We start from the raw sequence: 21,991 nt of genomic DNA, 5'->3' as shown, positions 1-21,991 counted from the left end.
CTTCGACAGAGATTGATAACACATAACAAAATTCACTGGTGTTCAGAAAGAAAGGTGAGAGGAGAAGGGTCGAGGTAATATTTGAAGAGATAAGGAAGGAAAATTGCAGTTACAATAAACAGTCAGTGTTTGGGGCTTGAGGTAAAGGGAGAAGAAGAGGCATGGGGGAATTTGAGGATGTTGAAAATATTCTCTATCATGATTATGTTAATAGTTAATGTCTGAATATGTTTGTCAAAACTCATAAAACCATATCTCTAAAAAGTGTGAATCTCTAAAACTGTATCTAAAAAGAGTGAATTCCATACTATATAAATTGTACCTCAAACAAATTTGATGTGGAAAAAAAAAAGAACCCAAGCAGGATAAACATAGAGAAATCTACACCTAGATATATAATGGTGAAACCAGAAAACACTGAAGACAAACACCTTAAAAATAACCAGAGTTTAAAATATTCCTTAAAATGATAATTATTTAGATCGAGAGATGGTCTCTCCATAGCATGGAAACCAAAGACGGCCTTAAAGGATCCTTGCTAGAGTCCAAGAAAATAACTTTCCATCAAGACCTTTAAGAAATATCTTTCTTAAATACTTTTAAGAATAAAGTGAAAGATAATTTTAAAGTTATTTCAAAACTTTAAAGTTATTCAAAACTTTTCATTTCCCTTTGGCTAGAAGTGGTAATACTCAACCAGGGTTTTACTGGTTGCTCTGTCATGAAGTTTTCAGCCACTCTACTAAACTCGAAAGTAGGATACACTGGCAATTTCCATGTACGTTTTTATGGTACAGCAAAAAGATAGAAGGTGCCATGATAAATATAAAACTCATGAAGATTTTCAAGCTGTATCAAGAAAAAAAAGTGGAAATTTTAAAACATGGTGCTGAAAACTTGAGATAATTTCTAGGGGTCATAAATAGAAACACTGGCAGATTTTGGTAGATTAGCAAGCCAATGCTAAACAACCACAGAGAAAAAATTTAGTCAGTGAAAAATTAATCCCCAAAACAAAACAAAACAAAACAAAAATCCCACTGGCAAAGACGCAACAAGTCTTTCAACACATTGGATTTCCAGAATATGACTGAAACGTTTTCTTGGTTTTTGCACATTAACTGTTTAGTAAATACTTCAACTACTCCCTATGAGATCTCTTTTCATTGTTACAGTACTGTATATATGTTTAACAAGGCAAAGATATGTCATTCTTCCTGAGCTTGTAAACATAGCTTCTTCTAAAGAAGTGTACATCACATATCAATTTTTCCCATTAAAATTGATTTTCATTTTTGAAAGCAATCTTGGGTAAGACAACTTCAGAATGACTTAATACTTTCCAAACATTCAAAATAAAGTGTAGAATAAAAGGAAAATAAAGAACTTTTCAGTTAAAATTTGTTTTCTATGAACACTCTCACCACGATGCATTTCAGAGGCAGCAGTATCTCAGGTACAAGAAGACATGAAGAATGAAGTGGTAGGAGATGTGAGTAAACCTGAAAGGGCAATGACAGTATAAGGTTGCATGGCACTAAAAATACAGTTGAGTCAGGAGAGGATAATCAGAGAGAAAGTATCGTAAAAGTCTTGTATTGGTTGAAATGTGGCTAAAGACACTAATTTTAGTCATAGATAATCAAGTATACATATAAGACAAATATGAAAATAAGAGAAACTAAAATTATGTAGTGAAGAAAATTTAATGAAGAAAAAAATTTAAAAAATGTGAAGAGAAAAAATAGAGGTAAGAAAGTTGAGCTAAACAGAAAGCCCAAAATAAGATTGTAGTTAGAAGTCCAAATATATAAGTAATTAAAGTAAATGAAAGTAAACAAAATGTTCCCATCTTTAAAAGACAAAGATTGTCAGAGAGGAAAAACAAAATTTCATTAGATGTCATTTTGGAAGACGCATCTAAAACATACAGATACAGAGAGACTGAAAGAAATATACACTGGGCAAATACATCAGACTTAAAATTTACTTTAAGGCCAAAAAAAAAAAAAAAAGCATTATCAGAGCTTTTTTATAGACTACATTGCATAAAGATAACAGGGTTTAATGTATTAGTAAGATACTACTATTCCAGACTTGCATGCACCCAAAAACAAAGTCTCAACATTTTATACAAAGCAGAAATGAACAGCAATACATGAAAATAGATAAATCCACAATCGCATTGGCAGATTTAAACATAGCTACCACAGTGGCTGATAATCAGTTAGAAATATCTATAAGCACAGAAAAGATTCAAACAAGATTACCACTCCTGATGTGATGGACATACATAAAGCTTATACTCCAAGCTAGCAGAATGTGTTCTGCTTTGAAACACAGAACATTCATGTTGCTGGACCACACATGAGCCACCTTCCACACATGTCAAAGACCATGAACATCGAGACCACCTTGCTGACAATGCAGTGGACAAAGAAATTAAAATATTTTAAAATACTGTCCATACAGATTAAGTGTATATTTTTAGCATAATATATATACATCTAAACCCTACGTGTTTGGTACTGAGAAACACTTCTAAGTAACTTATAAGTCAAAAAAAGAAATCAGGGGTTCCTGGGTAGCTCAGTTGGTTAGGCCTTCAGCTCTTGATTTTGGCTTAAATCATGTTCTCAGGGTCCTGGGCTCAAGCCCCACGTCACACCCGGTGCTCAGCGGGGAGTCTGCTTGAAGATTCTCTCTCTCCCTCTCCCTCTGCCCTTACTCCCACCCTCTCTCTCCGTCTAAAATAAATAAATCTTTAAAAATGAAAGAAATCATAGTGGGAACAGATAACATTTATAAGGATAATTAAAATACTACATATCTAAATTTGTGCACTGTAATAAGATGTACTTAAAAGGACATTTTTTAAAGTTTTATTTATTTAAGCAATCTCTATGCCCAAATTGGGCTCAAGCTCATGACCCCTAGATCAACAGTCAGATGCTCTATCAACTGAGGCAGCCAGGTACCCCTAAAACAAAATTTTTAATTTTAAATGCTTATTTAGATGAAAAGAAAGGTGAGTGAGCATCCAATATAAATTAGAAAAAAAACAAACAAACAAACAGCAAAATGAATCCCAAAAAGCAAAAGGAAGGAAATAAGAACAGAAATGAGTGAAACAGAAAACTAAATATCCTGGGGACACCTGGGAGGCTCAGTCAGTTAGGCTTCAGCTCAGGTCATGACCCCAGGGTCCTGGGACTGAGTCCCGCGCATCGGGCTCCTTGCTCAGCAGGGAGCCTGCTTCTCCCTCTGCCTGTCACTCACTCTGAGCGCTCTCGCCCTCTCTCTCTGACAAATAAATAAAATCTTAAAAAAAAAAACAAAACTAAACTAAATATCCTGTAAAAAAAAAGTCAACATATTCAAACTTTATTTTAAAAATTAAAAAAACTATACAAGTACTAGGATAAAACATGAGTGAGTCTCTTGTTCATCTGAGGGTAGGAAAGGCTTTCCCACTATGACTAAAAATCCACATGCAATAAAACAAAAGATGGACAAATGCAACTATAAAAATAAAAATCTTTGACATGGCAAAAATACCTTGAGAAAATATTTATGACAAATAATAAATGGAAGAAAATATTTGCAGCATGTATCACAGAAAAATGAAAGAATATCTCTAATGTACAAAAAAACTTTTTTAAGTTGAGAGGAAAAAAAGGTCCTTAAAATCCTAAAGAAAAACAAGAAGAACACATGAAAAGTGATAGAAAAATGTCTTTAAACCTATAAAAAGATGTCCACTTCCCTCAAAGGAAGAGAAATGCAAATTAAAACCACTGAACTACTGTGGCTCTGCTACCACTCAGGGCAGAAATTCACTCGCTTAACAGCGCGTGTGTCGTGCGGAGCCCCGGATGACACATGCAAGTGTGGAATCCCTATTCTCACACACCCAAAACTAACATAACACTGTATGTTCAAGAAAGAAGGAAGGAAGGAAGGAAAGGAGGGAGGGAGGAGGGAACAAAGGAAGGAGGGAAGGGGCCGGAAAGGAAAGGGGAGGGGGAGGGGAGGGGAGGGGAGGGGAAGGAAAGTCAGGTTATGACAGTGGAGCCCTGGGGATGGGACTCATGCTCACATAACCCCAGAGAGCTCCCCTGCCCCTCTGGCCCCGTGCTGAGGGGCCTTGGACGACCCCAAAGAAGGCCCTCCTCAGAGCCCTGCAGCACCTGCACTCTGATCTCAGACTTCCAGGCTCGAGGAGGGGAGAGAAATTTCTGTTGTGGCTAAGCCACCAGTCAATGGTTCTCCTTACAGCAGCCCAAGCAGACCAGGATGGGACTGAGGCAGGGAGGGGAAGGGCAGGGGACCAGTGGTCTGCCGGGAGGGCTCCTGCTGGCCAGGGACAATGCCAGCACCGAAATCACTGACGACTGTGAAGAACTATAAACTAGGACAGTGATGAGATAAAAAAACAAAAATCCATAAAACCCAACTGATAGTACATAGATAAGTAAACAGAAAAAGAAGGGCAGGCTGCACGTACCGCACACAGCCCAGGGCTAACAGACCCTCGTGGAGAGTGTTGGAAATGGACGGATGTCAATTTGCAACCATCACCGTGAAGGCCGGTCTAGGCAGAAATCATCAATGTGTACCAAATCAGGGAGAAATTTTCTCGAAGGGCAGTGTGCTGCCTGGTCTTAAACAGCTTTACATCCCCAAAGGGGAGACGGACCCTCTGTGTCTGTCCAGACATGAGGCCCTGAGAAGCTTGGCCCACCTCACACATGGAGGCTCACAATGGAATCTCATGGTGAGGGACCAATTATTAGACAAACCCACAAGGAAGAAACTATTTATTGAAAGAGACCATGTTCTTCACAAAGTCAATGTCACTAAAGTGACAGGGACGTTACAAAAATGTTCCAGGTTAGAGACAAGGGACACCCAGCAACAAGTACAAATCTGCCCCAGACTGGGCCCTGTCCCTGCACGGGGAGAACACTATGGAAGATACGGTCGCTGAACCATGGGAGGCCGGAGTGCGAGCGTGTGGGGAGACGGTCCTGGCATCAGGACACAGTGCCTCTCCCCTCCTCTGCACACAGACCCTCCTACTCTGGGCTCCCAGCGCCTAGGCAGTCTTCAGTCTTCAAACCTTGTCTCTTTACTAGCTCATTCCAAGTGCTAAACACATTCACACTGTTCCCATGAAAAAACAAACTTTACCTCTCCCCCAGACCCACATTTTCAGAGTCGAACATTAAGCAGCCACCCCGCTCCCTCCCTCGCCATCACTTCAAGCTGTCCAACACTGAGCGGAATTTCCTTTTCAGTCCTGCCAAACCCAACGGATACTTCAGAACTCATCTTACTGTACCTCCCTCCCTTCCCCACCTGCAAAAAAGAAACTGCATTTGTTGACAATGCACAGTGTTACCTTGGCTACACTAAAACAGGCACTCTCCAAAACTGCTCCTGAAAATGGAAACAGCCCAGTTTCCTGAATGGTGATATGGCCACGAGTACTTGAAATCTGAACTTCTACAACTGACTAGTAATGGACTGAAGGGATTAAGAGAAGGTTCTGGAACAGGAGCTCTGAGACTGCACCCTGTGCTCTGGAGCTGACTTCAGTTTCCTCACTCATAAAATAGGATAATCAAAGACCTTGGAGCATTACAGGGATTGAGTGAGGGACTTCCCACTTCCACCCTGAACAAAGCAATTCTTATGGAAACCACCTTTTCATATACTCCCACGTATTTATTACAGGAAAGACACCAGTGCTGCCGCTCGCCCTCTTGTAGAAACCTCCCATTGCCGCCACCTCCCTGTTCCTGCTCTGAGACCAGGCAGGAACCGGGAAGGAGATGCAGTGTCACAGACGGAGAAGCAGCACAGACAGGGACAGTGACCTAGCCAAGGTCACTGGGTGATTTGGGAGAGGAGCTGGAAGCAGAATGCAGTCCCTGGAGCCCCAAGCAGGCTGATGCCACCAGCCCAGGTGGGCTCCTACCAGAAAGTTCTCCTCCCATGACTTCCGCCCCTGTTCTGCCAAATTGATACAAGGGGTGATGAGGACAGCTCACTGCCATGCTCCGGTAGCAGCTGTTCCCCAGCTGCCGCCAGCCCCAGGAGATCTGGCCTGAGGCCCAGGCTCTGCAAAGACGGGGCACGTGGAAGCAGCGCTGGTAAGACGCAGGCTCCTAACCGGCCTGCTGAGAGGCAGAGCTAGGAGGGAGATGAGTGGGTGGGATCAAGCACATGTACTCAGTTACAGGCTGAACCAAGCTGTGGGGTTGCAGACTTGTGCCCTGAGAGAGCGTGAGAGCCAGAGCACTTAGAAGAGGTAGAGGCTCACACTGAGAGCCTCTTGCCAGCTCTGTGTTACTGGAATGTATCACTGGTGACCCGTCATATCCAAAGACGAGGCGGCCTCCATGACTCAAGTAGGAAGTGTGCACTGAATCAAATGGTGGAACTTGTGAGTACCACCGGAGTTTCAGAGAAAGGAGAAACAGAGGCTTGAAATCAGCAGAATGAACATGTTTAAGCAGAGAAGTAGAAGCATCTTTGGCTCCTGTGACCACGCATGACATTCCCCAGGGTAGGAAACATCAGGCCGCCCTTAACCAGAGTGGAAGGTGGGGCACAGCTCACCACACCTGGGTGCACCTAACCCAGCCTGGCTAAAGAACAACAGTAAAGGCCCCATGTCTGTACTGAATGGAAGGTACGTTTATAAAGGAAGCATCCAGAAGGCTAGGTCGCCCTTGTCTAAGTGTATACCTAGGGTGACTTGCCCTCCACCCCCCCAACGCCGTCCCTGGTCGTCACGGACCAGCGATAACACTGCTCCAGATCCATCACTGTCTGCATGTGGGGCTGCCAGACAGCCTGGCAACGCAGCAGAGAGGGAGGAATGAATGAGTCATCTTGTGAAAAACGATCGGCCCCTTCCTGCCAGGCTGCAATGCATCTGAACCTCTGGGAGGACAGCACTCTCCAACATCCCCATGAGAGGAAAAAGGAGGCAAAGAATAAAAACCACTCAACCAATTCAGAAAGGAAAGCCAAGCGCAGGACACAAGCAGAGAAACAGGTGCCTTGAGGTCTTTGCAGGCCCAGCAGGGCAGCTCACGCACCACGGTGGCACAGATTCTCCCTGAGAGCCCTCCAGCAAGGCGTCCCATGCCCACCTTAAATGAAAAGCAGGAAGGGAAGGCTGGCTGGCGGCCTCCGCAGCCACAAGCACCGGCCCATCGCTCCTCTCTCTCCAAAAGGATGTAAAGTAGCCTTCCCCAAAGAGCCACCACCTCCACAGTGCTGTCCCTCTCCTCTGTTCCTGACGCACACAACGAGACGGGGCCCCTCCCTGCCCCCACCCTGCATGCACTGGGACCCTGGCGTGGGGGGTGGGCCTATGGGCAGTGCCCTCTCTGTGGGTGTGGGCAGCACCCCCAAATCTAGCTCCCTTCTAGACCTAACAGCACATGGGCTACACATGCACCTTTTAAACAAGAAGCCCCTCTGCTAGGAGCCCCCCCAGCTCCGGTACGGGTGACCCCAGGCTCTCGCTCAGTCCTCATCCTTGTTGGTGGCTGACAGCTGGCTGCTCCCCCCAAATCCCTGCTCCCTCCTGTGTGACCACAACTGTCACGGAGCACAGGGCTGCCTAAGAGGGGACTGCGTGGCCCAGCCTCCACAGAAGCAGGGGCCACCACACCGCACTACTGGTAGACAGAGGCCCCGTGTACCATGATGCAAGTTGGCCTGATTGGGCCTTCAAACCCCGAAAGTGTGGTTGCTGCCCTTCATTGTGCCCTTTTTCCTTGAAAACACACCAGACACACATGCACTTGTTTCAGCTGGAGGTCCTGGCAACAGAAGAAGGCACACCGCATGCAGCAGGGCAGGCTGCCTGGAGCCCAGGGCCAGGATGACCTGTGGGGCAGGAGGCTTCCTGGAGCCCAGCCCGCCCACCAGGGACCACTACACAGAGAGACAAACCTGACCTCGCCCGCTTCATCTCCCCTGCCACAGCCCTGAGGACACAACTATGTGTCCCTCGAGGACACACGCACCAGCACATGGATCTCTCAGCCCCACACCCACCCCTCAGTCCGAGCGGGGGTCCCAAAAGCCCCTGGGGCATCTCTCCCTATGGCCCAACACAGAAGTTAATGTGTCTCATAACTCCAGAGTCTCTTCTCACTGCACACTGTTTCCATCTCCCTGGCCCTCGGTGTCACTCTCCCACCTTCTCTGTGTGCTCCCACCACACCCCTGTAACTTGCAACATGTTCCTCTGTGGGAGGCCCTGGCCCCACGACCACCAGGCCTGGCCAAGCTCTGGTCTCCACGGCCCCACAGGACCTGTCCCCCGTGCCCACCCTCCCTGACTCAGGGAGGCCATGCTCTCTGAGTGTGAAGCTTTAGAAGTGGAAAGTTAACAACAAAAGTACAGAGGGAGCAATCTCCCACAGAATGTTAGAACGAAGCATGGAAATGACAAGCATCTGAATGATTACAGGTCACATCAAAACCAGGGGGGTGGAGTTCAAAGTGCCTAGAAAGAAATGAGAGCCGAGATGCAGTCATTAGAAAGCAAGGTCAATATAGGAAAGCAGCATTCAAGAAACTAGAAAGAAAGAGAAAGGATAACCTAAAGAAAAAGGAATAACCCTAAAGAAAAAGAAAACATGCATTAAATTTAGAAATTAAATTGAAAACAAAATTATAAATGATCAGTACAACTGATACTAAAAAATTAAAAATAGCTAAATAAGAAATGAAGACAAGTTTGACAAATCTGACTGAAACGCTAAAACAAGCCTTAGAAACGAAGAGAAGGCAGTGAGAGACCCAGAGAAGCCCGAGACCACAGGGACCTGGCACATGCACGCACGCCCCGGGCCTGAGAGCGCCCGCAGTGACTGCTTCCTTGGGAAGAAACCCACGCACACCCACTAGAGAACTGGTATTGGCTCCAAAACAGGCTCTGGGCTTAGAGGCTGTGACAGAGTTGTCTACTGAATATTACACCAATAATATTTGCTTTTCTAAAGAGAAAATAGAAAAATTAGTTATTTAAATAAAGGATAGAAAAATAGGGGAAGTTTCTCACGTCCTGTTATGTGGGCAGGCTATCATTTACGCAAAACCCCAAAAAATTAAAAATTAGAAAAAAGTTAACTTCTAGAGCAGTGTCGCCCTAGCGTGAGCCCTACTCCTGACCTTTATGGTAACTCAGGCCCATACTAACCCCAATCCCAGGATCAACCTTAACTCCAGACCTAACCCTACCACTAACCCTTATTCTGGCCCAAATAAAATTCTGTGAGGGTACTACAACTGGAAGAGTATTAGCAAGTATCAGTATGACCTACCAGGATTTATCCCAAGAATCAACACTTTGAATTTCATCAATGTAATTCTCTACAGTAAGAGACGAAAGGAGAAAATCATGGGATTATCTTAATAGCAGCAATGAACACAATTAGTAAAATGCAACTTTCACTTTTATTGTGAGAATCAACTTGATAGAAGAGCAAGAGAAGGGAACTTCTGTAACCTGATGAAGAACATTGACCAGACAGCCACAGCAAGCATGCTTCCTGGTGAAAGCATTCGGGTCAAGTCAGGAAGAAATCAAAAAATTCAGCAGAGAAACCTATTACAGCTAAAAGCACTTTAACACACGGCCATGTCCAAATACATGAATACTGACAGTATCCTGTACACTATTAAATATTAGAGAAGTGTAATGAGAAAAATCCCAATTACGATAACGAGATAACAAAAATACGTTGGAAAAAGGGTTCAGAAGAGAAAACCTACAGCAAGAAAGCTACATACAACAACTGAAGGCTTAGAACAAATGGGAAAACAGAGTATCTTCCTACATTAGAAAGTGAATAGTGGTAAAAAGGCAGCTGTTTTCAATTCAAATTATAGCTTTGATCTATCCGAAAAGAAATCCCAATATGATTCATTTTTTTAACCTGAAAATCATCCTAAAGTTCATCTAGAAAGTGAGTAGCCAAGAATAGCCAAAACACTTTTTTTTTAATAATGGGGTAATCAGATAAATATACCATAAAACTAGAATAATTAAAACAGCTGTATCAGCACAAGAACAGATTAGAGAATGCAAAAATAAACACTAATGTATACAATATTTTCATATAAGATCAATTTACAGGACAAAAGTAGGAGCACAAGTCATTGGGAAAATGAAGCATTTCTCAATAAGCAGTATTTTCAATACTTGTAAGAAAGAAATAACTTACACATTCACCTAATAACATATATCAAATTAAGTCCCAAGTGGATTGCACAAGTCAATGCAAAAAGTAAAAGCAGAAAAGAAAACTGACATCACTACCCACATGTAAGACTGCCCCCCATCCCTAGGCCCAAGTGAAAGGCCGATGCCCCAGCAGGGGGAGCCCTGCAGGACGCCCTCGCTAGAAGGCAGGCCAAAGCAAGCAGAGGCAGAGCTGAGTGCAGCCGCACACCTCGAGTTTCCACAGTTCTCAGGGACACGGTGCTGGTGCATCCAGCCATCAGGGCACAACTGGCGATTACACATTATGCCTCTTTTAGAATGTGCATCTCCTGTGACCTGGGGGTCCTACGTGGACGAATACTACAACCCTCAAGAAGAGGAAAAGCAGATTCATGCACAAGGGTGCTCACCTCACTATGACTGACATCAGTGAGAGACGCAAAGAAAACCCACATATATTAAACAAAAAGGGGATGACATACGAAAATAATACCTACAGTTGACTCTCTCCTTGAACACAGGTTTGAATGACACAGGTCCACCTAGACATGAATTTTTTTGACACATACCATACAGTGCTGTAAATGTATTTTCTCTTAGGAATTTCTTCATAACATTTTCATCTCTCTAGCTTACTTTATTGTAAGAACACAGTATATAACATACACGTATGTGTAAATCGACTGTTTATGTATGAGTAGGGCTTCTGGTCAACGGTGGGTTGAGTTTAGGACGAGTCAAAAGTTATATGTGGATTTTTGACTGTGTGGGAGGAAGGTTAGCAACCTTAACTCCCAGGTGTTCAAGGGTCGATTGCACATCCATATGGTGGAAACCATAAAAACTTTTAAAAATAATGTTTTCAAACTAGGTAACGTGGAACATTTTGCAGCATGCCATTCAGTTTAAAAGCAGGGCCCAGATGTATCTTCATTCCTGAGGCCAAGTTTGGGAGGAAAGAGACCAAATGTGTGCAGCAGTGTGGTGGTCCCACGGCCTGGAGCACCGTCAGCAGGGCCCTCTCTGAGCGCTGGGGAAGGGTCATGACAGAGGGCTCACACACAGGGGGGCCAGGAGGGAGGAGAGGACACACCACAGACACGTGGGACCAGGACAGTGCAGGGGTCGGGAGCCTGGAAAAGAACACGTCGCAAAAAGGGATCACTCTACGTTAGCTGCAGAGCTCAAGCTCCCCGAGGAGAAGGGTTTTTTACCAGATTCAGGGAAGCAGAGGCCTCACAAGCGGGCCAAGTGGTGAGGATGAAGCCCCATGGGGAGCACCAGATGGCCATGCAATGGAGCTGGGCCCAGGCAGGAGCAGAGATGGTTGGGAGGGTGGGGGGGGGTAGCTTTCCTAATTGTTTTTGTAAAACCATACTTGCTATGTAACCTTTTAATTTTTATTTTTAACAAAATTATAAATGCATATAGTTTTAAAAGTCAAAGAATTCCACAAAGCTTACAGTGAACAGTGCCCCTCCCTTCCCTGTGCCTCTGTCCCACGTGCGATCTTCCCCTCTGGGTTCCTCCCTTCTTTGGTATTTATTTCCGGAGTTCAACGATTCCAGTCCTTGGTACCTTCCACTAACTTCCTACTAGGACACATGAGAACGCCCCTCCCCAACCCTCTGCTCCCTGCACCCTGCCCAAGTGCTGACCTCCTCCAAAGGCACTGGAGCCCTTGTGCACCCTCACACTACCTCCCTTCTAGCATCGGGCCTGTGCTTCCTGAAGTGAGTGAGGGCCTCTTTTGGTTGCTTAGTTTTCTGTGTACTCCCTGCTGATTTGCCTCCAAACTGTCCCCAAGGAAAACCACCTCCCAATCCCTCCAGCACAGCAGGAAACAGCCGAGGAGCTTGTTTTTTGCTCCCCTGTCAGAATGGTTGCTCCACTCATGGGCATCCAAAAGCCATCCAGGTGCCTAGCATTCTGGGGGCCAACAGGGTAGAGGCCGGGTTCACGCTGCTCCGTCACCCACTTGGGTGTAGCCCCACTTCCCTGTAGAACAGTCTCCCCCTCCACCCGTCCGCAGGTGCCTACTTCACCCACCAGGAGAGGAAGCTGAGCTTCAGCCAGGGGCAGGAGGGGCTTGAGCAGGCTATAGGTGGGGGAGGAGGGCTGAGAACCTGGTTGCTTTCTAAACAGGCTTTCCACCAACTTCCAATTTCAGCCCCATCGTTACTGCCCCCCCCCTCATTTTCAGAGGCACATGGCAAAGTCATTCCCGAGACTTGGGGGTCTGTCTGCAGTGCAATCCGTGTTCCAGACCCCCCAGCACAAGCGTGTGCAAGCCTCCCCACTTTCTGTTCTCAGATCTGCTATGTCCCTCTGTTTGTCCATCTGCTTCCTGAACTCCCAAATCCTGTCATCTGGCCTCTTCCTCTTAAAAATATCTCACCTGTCATTTTAGTGGGTTCTTAAGAAGCAGCAAAGGTCGCTCTGAATTCAATCTACCATTTTGGCTGAATGAAGGGAGGAGTTTTTTTAATTTTAAGATGGGAGTTATCGGGTCATCTTGGATGCCAACAGAAGTGGCCTGCCAGGGAGAAGGAACGGAGACGCAGAGGAGACAGGGCCTCACTGGGGCAGGAGGAAGGCCCCTGTGCAGCCCCCGGGGGGGGCGGGGGGCAGCACAGCAGGACAGCTGCGTCGCGGACGGGAAAGTAAAGCACCTCTTTTCTCCTTGAACTATGAGGCACAGCCATCAGCTAAGACTGAGGTCTGATTAGATTAGGAAGCTGAGGAAGAAAGGCGTACAACAACTGCCTCCGATCCAGGCAAACCTACTAGGGAGGTATGGCCAGGACTCGGCTGGGCTCCGAGACCCTCTGCAGGGCGGCCCCCGGGCAGCCTACCCGAGAGAGGGAGGAAGCAGGGCCACCGACAAGAAGGTCACAGCGGGGACGGAGGCCCTGACGGAGCAGTCCTAGCCCTCCTCACTGTACTCATTACAGGGGGGATTTAAAGTTCTTTTTCATATTTGCCAAATCTTCCGACTCTGCAGTGAGCTGTTATCTTAAGGCAATGCAGAAAAACACCCTATAAACATGAAACAACCAAGTTAATATTACAGAAAATAAAAGACCTCAAAGTAAATAAAAATTTCAATAGTCTTGTTAGCACTGTCTCTTAATGTCCTGATCTCCGTGTGGTCGAAGGCCCGGTTCAGAGACGTGCAGGGAGTGGGCTCTGTTACTAAGTAGCTGCGGGAGCCTCGTCCCCTCTGCAAAACTAAGTGGGATTTCAGGGCTCCCGGCCCTGTCAAAGCACAGGCATCACACAGAAGCGGCTTTACCCCAGACGACTGCCCTTCACCTCACTCTAAGGAAGTGTGGAAGGTTCTCAGGGACGTGCAAATGGAAAACCGAGTCCTTCCAAAGCTGCACTTCCCCTGGGAAACATCCTTTGCCGATGAGCTCCATTCCGGCTTGGCAGGAAGCGCCCAGGAAGGCACTGCAGGACTGGGCAAGGATTGGAATCGGCTGTTTCTGCTCCAACCAACCCAGTGCTCCTAACAGCTCCCTCCTCACTTGCAGGAGAGGCCACAGGTGCCCTCTAAAAAGCTCACTCAAGCCTCCGGGAATTCCCAGAATCTGTGCTGCAACCCTCCAGAATCACGGTCTTGGCAGCCAGCCTGTGCTGCTCGTCCCAACCTCTCAGCCCGGCAGCCCGGGGCCTCCTCTCCTCGCTGGGAGCCTGAGGAGCTGTGCACACAAGACAGGGTGTCACTTGGAGCCAGCCCACCCCACCCAAGCATGCTTGCTTATTTCCAGAACTATCAGCCAGGTTCCCCATTTGCCAGGAGGAGAAACTTGGACGACACCAAATCCAGGGGGGAAAGAGGCCCAGTACATACAAGGCGTTGTTTATATGCCTGAATTCCAGAGGCCCTCCCCTCGGGATGTCTGTGAGAATTAGATCCGGATTTGCACAATTAGAGTTGGTCCCAAGCCAGTGGGGATTTGGATGTCCTCTAAGAAGCAAGCAGTATAACAGCTTTAGTTTAACAATCCAGCACTGAGAGAAAAAAGATGACCGGGCTCACTGCTCCCACACTCAGCCCCCGTGCCCTGCAGAGTGTGAACAGGCCTCAGGCCCCTGATGTGCACCCTGTTGCTCTCTGACCTCATCTCCCGCCCCCTGCCCCTCACTCACACTGCTCCAGCCACACTAGCCTCCCCGATGCTCCATGAGCATGCAGGACACGTGGTTCCCCTCGGCCTGTAGCCCTTTGTGCTCCAGCGCCCACAGGACTCGCTCCTGCAAGGCTCTGCTCAGACGCCCCTCGTCGGGGTGGGCCTAGTCAAACTGCAGGCAGCACTCCCACCCACACCCCTGATCCTCCCTTCCCTCCTCCACGGCCAGCATGCCCACCTGACACACTATGATGTGTTCACTGAGCATATTTGTGTTTTGTAAGCCCCACATGGGTATGAGCCAAAGGAAGCTGGGATTTCAGAAAAGTGCCTGGCACATCACAGGCACTTGGTAAATATTTGCTAAATGAATGAAAGAACAAACAAGGCCTTTGTTTCGCTTTGTTATTAAGAACTTTCCTCTTCTAATAGCAGTCAGGACTCCGGTTCCCCTCCAGCCCCAGATATCTAGTGTTCCCCATCTCCTCACCACCACCACCGTCTCTCCCAAGGGGGCTGCTAATTAAGTCATGGCCCCTGCTGCAGGCGACAGGCTCTGGAAGCTTGGGGGACTGTGCCTCTAGTGCTCTCTGACCAGGATCAGCTGAGCACAGGACTCCGGGGTGGCTACTTGGGGCTGCCATCAAGACCACCAGGAAGGGCAGACACTGAATTCAGAGCCCACGTCTTACCAACAAGGCAGCTCCTGCTTTATCCTACCACTGTGAAGGGACTCAGGCTCGTGAGGTCAGAGGTCTGGGCTCAAATCCTGGTCTCACCACTGATGACACAGTGGTGTCATGTCGCTGAGCCTTGGAAAGGGGGCAGAACAACAGTAACTACCTCCCCGGGCACTGTGTGGACAGAGTAAGGGATTAGATGGGAAGCATCGCGATCAACAAAGCCAGCACTAATCAAGCACTTCACAAACAAGCTGCTATCATGACTACAGTAGTATTCCATGCAAGACTGCTGAAAATCAAGTTTCCTGCTGAAAACTTTTAGAAAACAACATTTATAAGCTTTAGAGAAAGACATCTTAAGGATTTAAAAGGAATCATTTCAAGTTGGTTTTGTAAAACTGGAGTCAAGGCCACAAAGAGGTGTCCACACAGCCTGGGCTCACCACCATGGCCACAGCACACACCTGTCACTGCTGGCTGGTGTGCATTGTGGAAGCATGGGACAAGTGCAAGTGTCCAGCAGTGCACACTGACACTAGCCCTCAGGCCCCCTGCTGGACAGTTTGGTCAGGTTAAGGTGGAGAAAAATGTTTAACAGAAAAGGAGAAAACAGCTTCTTTTTAAATCTTGGTTCTACAAAAGTCAGAAAGAAATCATGCAAATCATTGACACTGTTAGTGCACTCTGACCTGTGAAAGGTCCCTCATGTGATGTGAAACCAGGCCACAGGAGAGGCAGCAAGACACATGGCTTCAAGACTTTAAAAATCAACTGACTTAGAATCACTGAATTTAAATTAAACCTCTATAAAGGCATTATAAGAAGCACTACTTACATGGAACCATGTGAAGATCTCTCTCTGTAGATAGCCCTGTAAATGGGTTAAAAAAATAATTATAATTGGAAATCATACATAGAAAAAAACCCAAAGAATAATGTACCACCTTAGATGCCAAATTTTATCAAACCAAAGGAATTTATTAAAAGAATGTATTCATAAATCAGTTATTTAGGAGGTCAAAGGCAGTTTTCCAGAGGAAAAAAAATTCCATAAAAGAGGTTAGATTCTAAACTGAGTTTGGAACCTAAGATACGGATACATGCTCAGAGCCCCAGACGCCCCTACACCCTGACCCACAGCCGTAAAGCTGATGGAAAGTGTTGGGAAAGTTTGGGAAAGTATAGATTCTCAATCCCTTGGGCCCATGGGGAGCGGTAAGGAGAAGACTGTGGGCATGGGGGGGGGGGCAGGTAGGTGGGACCCCTGGGGCACACCATGTGGTCTCAGCTCCGAGTCTGAACAGTGCTTTACCTGGACAGGACAAGGCACTCTGCCTTTGCAAAGACTTCATGTGTAAGTAAATGGCACTACCAAAGGCTCCTACAGGCAGCCCAAGGCCTGTATACAGTGATGACTGAAGACCGGAGGAAGATTAGAAACCCCTAACAGAGGACGTCCATCCACTTCTAGCCAAGACAGAAGAAGACAGACGGACCAGATCGACAATGAAAACCCAGACAAAAGACATGAGACAGGGTTTTTTTTTTTTTTTTTTTTTTTATTCATGAGAGGCAGAGAGAGAGAGAGGCAGAGGGAGAAGCAAGCTCCCAAGGAGCAGGGAGCCCGATGCAGGACTCGATCCTAGGACCCTGGGATCATGACCTGAGCCGAAGGTAGACGCCCAACCATCTGAGCCACCCAGGCGCCCGAGACAGGGTTTTGAGACACAGGACATGATCCCCAAGGAAGGAAACAAATGTGATGCATTCTGACTGCCCAGCCTACAGCTTGGGGGAAGTTTTCTGGCTACAGTGCAGGAAGGAGGAACCCAGGCAAAGCCAGGGGAGTCCTGAGATGAGAAAATAATTGAAATTCAGGGACGCAGAGCAGCTAGAATTAGCAGGGTAGAGTACCCAAAAGGAGAGAGCTGCAGAGAGAAATGCTCCAGAGACCTCTGGGTGAATCAACTTGAGGCTTAACCTAGACACATATCAGCATGTGTGGGTGAGCAATCTATCTGAGGCCAAGGAAGGAGCCAACAGAAAGAGCAGGATAAATGGCAGCTGTGGCTCCGACAGCTCGAGGAATTGTTCACACTTCCAACAACCAGAGGAGGAAACCTTGTCACATGGGGCCACTGGCTGAGCATCTGGAAGAGCACTGCCTCAGCAGCAGGGCCATATGACCACCAACCGAGCTGATGTACTAAACCAGGTACTGCCTAACAATGTCCAACAACACATCACCCAGGAATCTAAACTTTCCAAGTAACTTAAATGCATTTCTCCAAAAAAGTTTAAAATATTTGAAAGAATACAGACCCCAACAACGTAAAATATACAATGTCTTTCATGCATTCAAAAATTACCAGGCATGCAAAGAAGCATGAAAATATATCTCATAACGAGAACAGTTGATCAATACGAAATACAAGGAAATAATTAGTACACAAGGTCCTTAAAATAGCTATTATAAAGACACTGTATATATTCAAGAAAATAGAGGATAGCACAACATGCTAAGGAGAGACATGAAAATTTAAAAAAGCCCAAGTCAAACAACTGAAATGGAAAATACACTTGATGGGATTAACATCACATTAGACACTACAAAAGGAAAGACTAGTCAATGTGCAAACAAAACAATCTGAGCAGACAGAAACTATCTCAAATGAAATGTAAAGAAAGACTCCCCCCCCCACAAAAAAAGCAGAAATATAATCGGATACACACACAGACACACACACACAAATTATGTAAGTATAATGTAACTGAAGATCCAGAGGGGGAGGACAGGACGGGACAAAAAAACGTATTTCCAAAAATAACGACAAAAAAATGTTTGAAATTTGATGAAAATTATGAACCCATAAATCCAAGGTCAACAATCCCCAAGCAGAAGAAAACGTGAAGGAAATTAAACCAAGGCACATCATAATCAGCTTACCTAAAGAGAAAATCTTAAAAACACCCAGACAGAAAAGAAACATTATGTACAGAGGGACAAAGACTTGGTGAGCAGAGTTCTCAGAGACAGTGCAAGCCAGAAACCAGGAGAATGACATCTCTAAAGTAATGAAGGACAAAACTGTCAACCTGAAATACCATACATAATGAAAATAACTTTCAAATACAAATGCAAAATGAAGACTTTTTCCAACAAACAAAAGCTAAAATAATTCATCACCAACACACTTTAACTACAAACTAAGTCCATCACACAAGAGGAAAATAGTATCAAAAGGAAATCCAGATCTACAAAAAGAAATGAAAAGTACCGGAAACAAAACTCATGAATATACAAGCTTTTTTCTTAATTTTAAGATTGTTTTAAAAGGTAACAGACTATTTAAAGCAAAAATAATAACAATGTAGGATGGGGTTTATAAAATGTAAAAGTAAATGTCTTGGCAATAATAACATAAAGGCCAAGAGAAGTGAGATGGAAGTATACTGTTGTTCGGTTTTATACCCTTAAGTGGATGAGTATAACATTACTTGAAAACAGATGGTGATAAGGATATACGCAATGAATCTCAAGCAACCTCTTGAAGAGATATGACTAATAAGTTAGTAAAGGTGCTAGAATTGATCATAAAAAGTACTCAGTCCGGGATGCCTGCGTGGCTCAGTCAGTTGAGTGTCTGCCTTCAGCTCAGGTCATGATCCCAGGGTCCTGGGATTGAGTCCCACGTTGGGCTCCTTGCTCAGCAGGGAGCCTGCTTCTCCCTCTGCCTGTCACTCCCCCTGCTTGTGCACATGCTCTCTCTCTCTCAATCTGTGACAGATAAATAAAATCTTTTAAAAAATAAAAATAAAAAGTACTTAGTCCATTATAAAGCAGAAAAAGAGGACTAATAACAACAGGGACAAATAAAAAAATGGCAAAATGATAGTTTAAACATAATCATATCAATAATCACATTAACTATGAATGGTATAAACATCCTAATTAAAATGAAGAGATCTTAAGAGTGGATTAAAAAACCCAGAAGATTAAATACAAATATACAAATAGGTTGAAAGAAAAAGATTAGAAAAGATGTACCATGCTAGCCCTAATCAAAAGAAAGATGAAATGGCTATATTAACATCAGAAAAAGTAGGTATCAGAGCAAAGCAAAGAATACTATCAGAAGTAAAGGGCATTACATAATAATAAAGGATCAAACAACTAAACAGAAGATCAATAAAGGATATTTAGACTTAACACTATCAACCAACATGACCTAATTGACATTTACAGAGCATTCTACACAATAACAAAACAATACACAGTATTTTAAGTGATCATGGAATATTTTCAAAGACTATATTCTGAGCCATTTTTAAAAGTCTTAATAAACTTAAAAGATTGAAATCAGATGTAGTATGTTCCCTGACCACCATGGAATTCGATCAGAAATCAATAACAGAAAAATAGAACACTTATAAGTAACACATGAGTCAAAAAGAAATCAGAGTGGAAACTAGAAAGCATTTTTACCTGACTAAAAATGAAAACACAACATATCAAAATGTGTGGTATGCAGCAAAAGCAGTACCATGAGGAAAATTTATAGCACTAAAATGCCTAGATTAGGAAAAAAGAAAGTTCTCAATAGCCTAAGCTTCTATTATATAAAACTAGAAAGAAAAAGAGAGAGCAAATTAAGTCCAAAGTAAGCAGAAGAAAAAAATTAAGAATAGAAATAAATGAGCTGAAAGGCAATTACAAAAAAAATACAGAATTACTAAATCATTATGTTGCATATCTGAAACAAATGTAACACTGTGTCAACCATACTTCAATTGAAAAACAATACACAAAATTAATGAAATCCAAAATTGGTTCTTTGAGATCAATAATATTGATAAACATCTAGCCATACTCACCAGGAAAAAAAAGAGAGAAGACACAGATTACCAGTCTCAATAATGATAAACAGAATACTATTGAGACAAAGCCACTAAAAAGATAGTTAAGTTGAAACCACCATGTAGAACCATTTCACACCTACTAGGATGGCTATAATTGAAGCACCAGAAAAGAACATGTGTTGGGACACCTGGGTGGCTCAGTCGTTAAGCATCTGCCTTTGGCTCAGGTCATGGTCCCGGGGTCCTGGGATCGAGTCCCACATCGGGCTCCCTGCTCAGCGGGAAGCGTGCCTATCCCTCTCCCACTCCCCGTGCTGTGTTCCCTCTCTCGCTGTCTCTCTCTGTCAAATAAATAAAATCTTAAAAAAAAAAGAACATGTGTTGGTGAGAAACAGGCACCTTGACACATCACTGGTGTGAGTGTAAAGCTGTGCAGCATCTATGGAAGAGTTTGCCAATTCCTCAGAAAGGTAACAGAATTACCACAACTCAGCAATTTCACATCAAGTTACACATCCAAAAGAACTGATATCAGGGAGTCAAACAGATACTTGTTCATAGCCTCATTATTCTACAATGGCTAAAATATGGAAACTCAAGAGTCCATCAGTGGATGAACTGATAAACTGTAATATATCCATATAATGGAATATTCTGCAGCCATGAAAAAAAGGAAGTACTGATCCACACTACAACTCAGATGAACCTTGAAAACATGACACTAAATGAAAGAAGCCAGACACAAACGGTCATACACTATATGATTCCATTTATATGAAATACCCAGAATAGGTCAATCCAAAGAGACAGAAAGCAGATTTGTGGTGTCCAGGGGATGGGGAAAGAGGAAATGGAAAGTGATTACTTAATCAGTGTGGAGCATTTCTCTGGGATGATGAAAAAGTTTTGAAAAAGACTGAAACTGGGTGGTAACTGCACAACACTGTGACTGCACTGAATTGCACACTTTAAAATGATTAATTGCATGTTACGTGAATTTCATGCCAATCAATCAATAAATAAAACAGAATGTAATAAGGGAATGTTAGGATCTATTTCATGGCAATAAATTTAATAACATAGAGGGAACAAATGCTTAGAAGAACCAAGCCATCCAAACTCACTCAAGAAGGTTATATGAAACCCTATATGTATTCAAGAAATTGAACTCAAGTTAAAAACCTTCCTACCAAAAAAAGATGGCTTCAGTGGTAAATTCTACCAAATATTCAAGGAAAAGATAAGACAAATTCCTTACTAACTCATCCTGAAAATTTAATATAAGAGAACACTTCCCAACTCATTCAATGAGGCAAGTATATTAACTTGATATCAAAATCAGAAAAATACACTAAAAGTAAACACACCGATATTCTTCATAAATACAGTTGCAAAAATTCTTAAATTTTAGCATATCAAACCATGTAATATAAAAAAAATGTGTTATGACAAAGTGGATTTCAACCCAGGAATGCAATTGGTTTAATATTTTTTTTTAAATCAATATAACTAAGTTATATGGGTGGGCCATATAAACAGACTCAAAAAGGAAACTATACAATTGTCTCCACAGACGCAGAAAAAGCATTTGACAAAATTCAATTATCACTCATGAAAAACTTCTCTGCAAACCCAGACTGTTAAGAGCATTTTCCGCGCCTGACAAAGGAGCTCCAGCTGGAATACACAGCTAACATCATACATTATGGTGAGAGACTGATGTATACCCTCAAGATAAGGAACAAAGCTAAGGATGTTGTCCCCTCTGAGCACTTCTATTCAACAAGATGTCAATCGCATCAAGGTGATCTATCAATTCAGTGCAGTCTCAATCAAAATCAGAACAGGCTATGTGGATTCTAAAATGTGTATAGAAATATGAAGGAAATAAAACAGCCTGAACAACTTTGAGAACGGGAACAAAGTAGGAGAACTTATACTGCCTTATTCCAAGATTTATTATAAAGCTACAGCAATAAAGACAGATTGATCAAAAGGAACAGGGTGGTCCAGAAATAGTCTACACTTTGTTAACCACATTTTTAGTTTTCTAT

The 21,991-nt window shown here is 44.1% G+C and overlaps 1 protein-coding gene across 11 annotated transcripts in view; it reads right to left on the bottom strand.

Moving 5' to 3' along the window:
• PCBP3 (poly(rC) binding protein 3) overlaps nucleotides 1-21,991 on the bottom strand; it is a 261,323-nt gene that overhangs the window by 163,821 nt on the left and 75,511 nt on the right. For 10 of the 11 annotated variants that reach the window (XM_073888874.1, XM_073888882.1, XM_073888873.1 and 7 more), the window contains one exon: nucleotides 15,913-15,948. The exons of the other annotated variant lie outside the window; for it this stretch is intronic. The gene's annotated coding sequence lies outside the window, so the exon portion shown is untranslated. The remainder of the gene's footprint in view (nucleotides 1-15,912; nucleotides 15,949-21,991) is intronic. 11 annotated transcript variants of the gene reach the window in all.

This window comes from Callorhinus ursinus, unplaced genomic scaffold, assembly GCF_003265705.2.
Source record: "Callorhinus ursinus isolate GAN/ISIS: 27379988/994484 unplaced genomic scaffold, GSC_fseal_2.0 scaffold98, whole genome shotgun sequence".
Taxonomy (NCBI): Eukaryota; Metazoa; Chordata; class Mammalia; order Carnivora; family Otariidae; genus Callorhinus; species Callorhinus ursinus.
The sequence above is the reverse complement of the archived record's forward strand: the minus strand, read 5'-3'. Positions and strand labels throughout refer to the sequence as shown.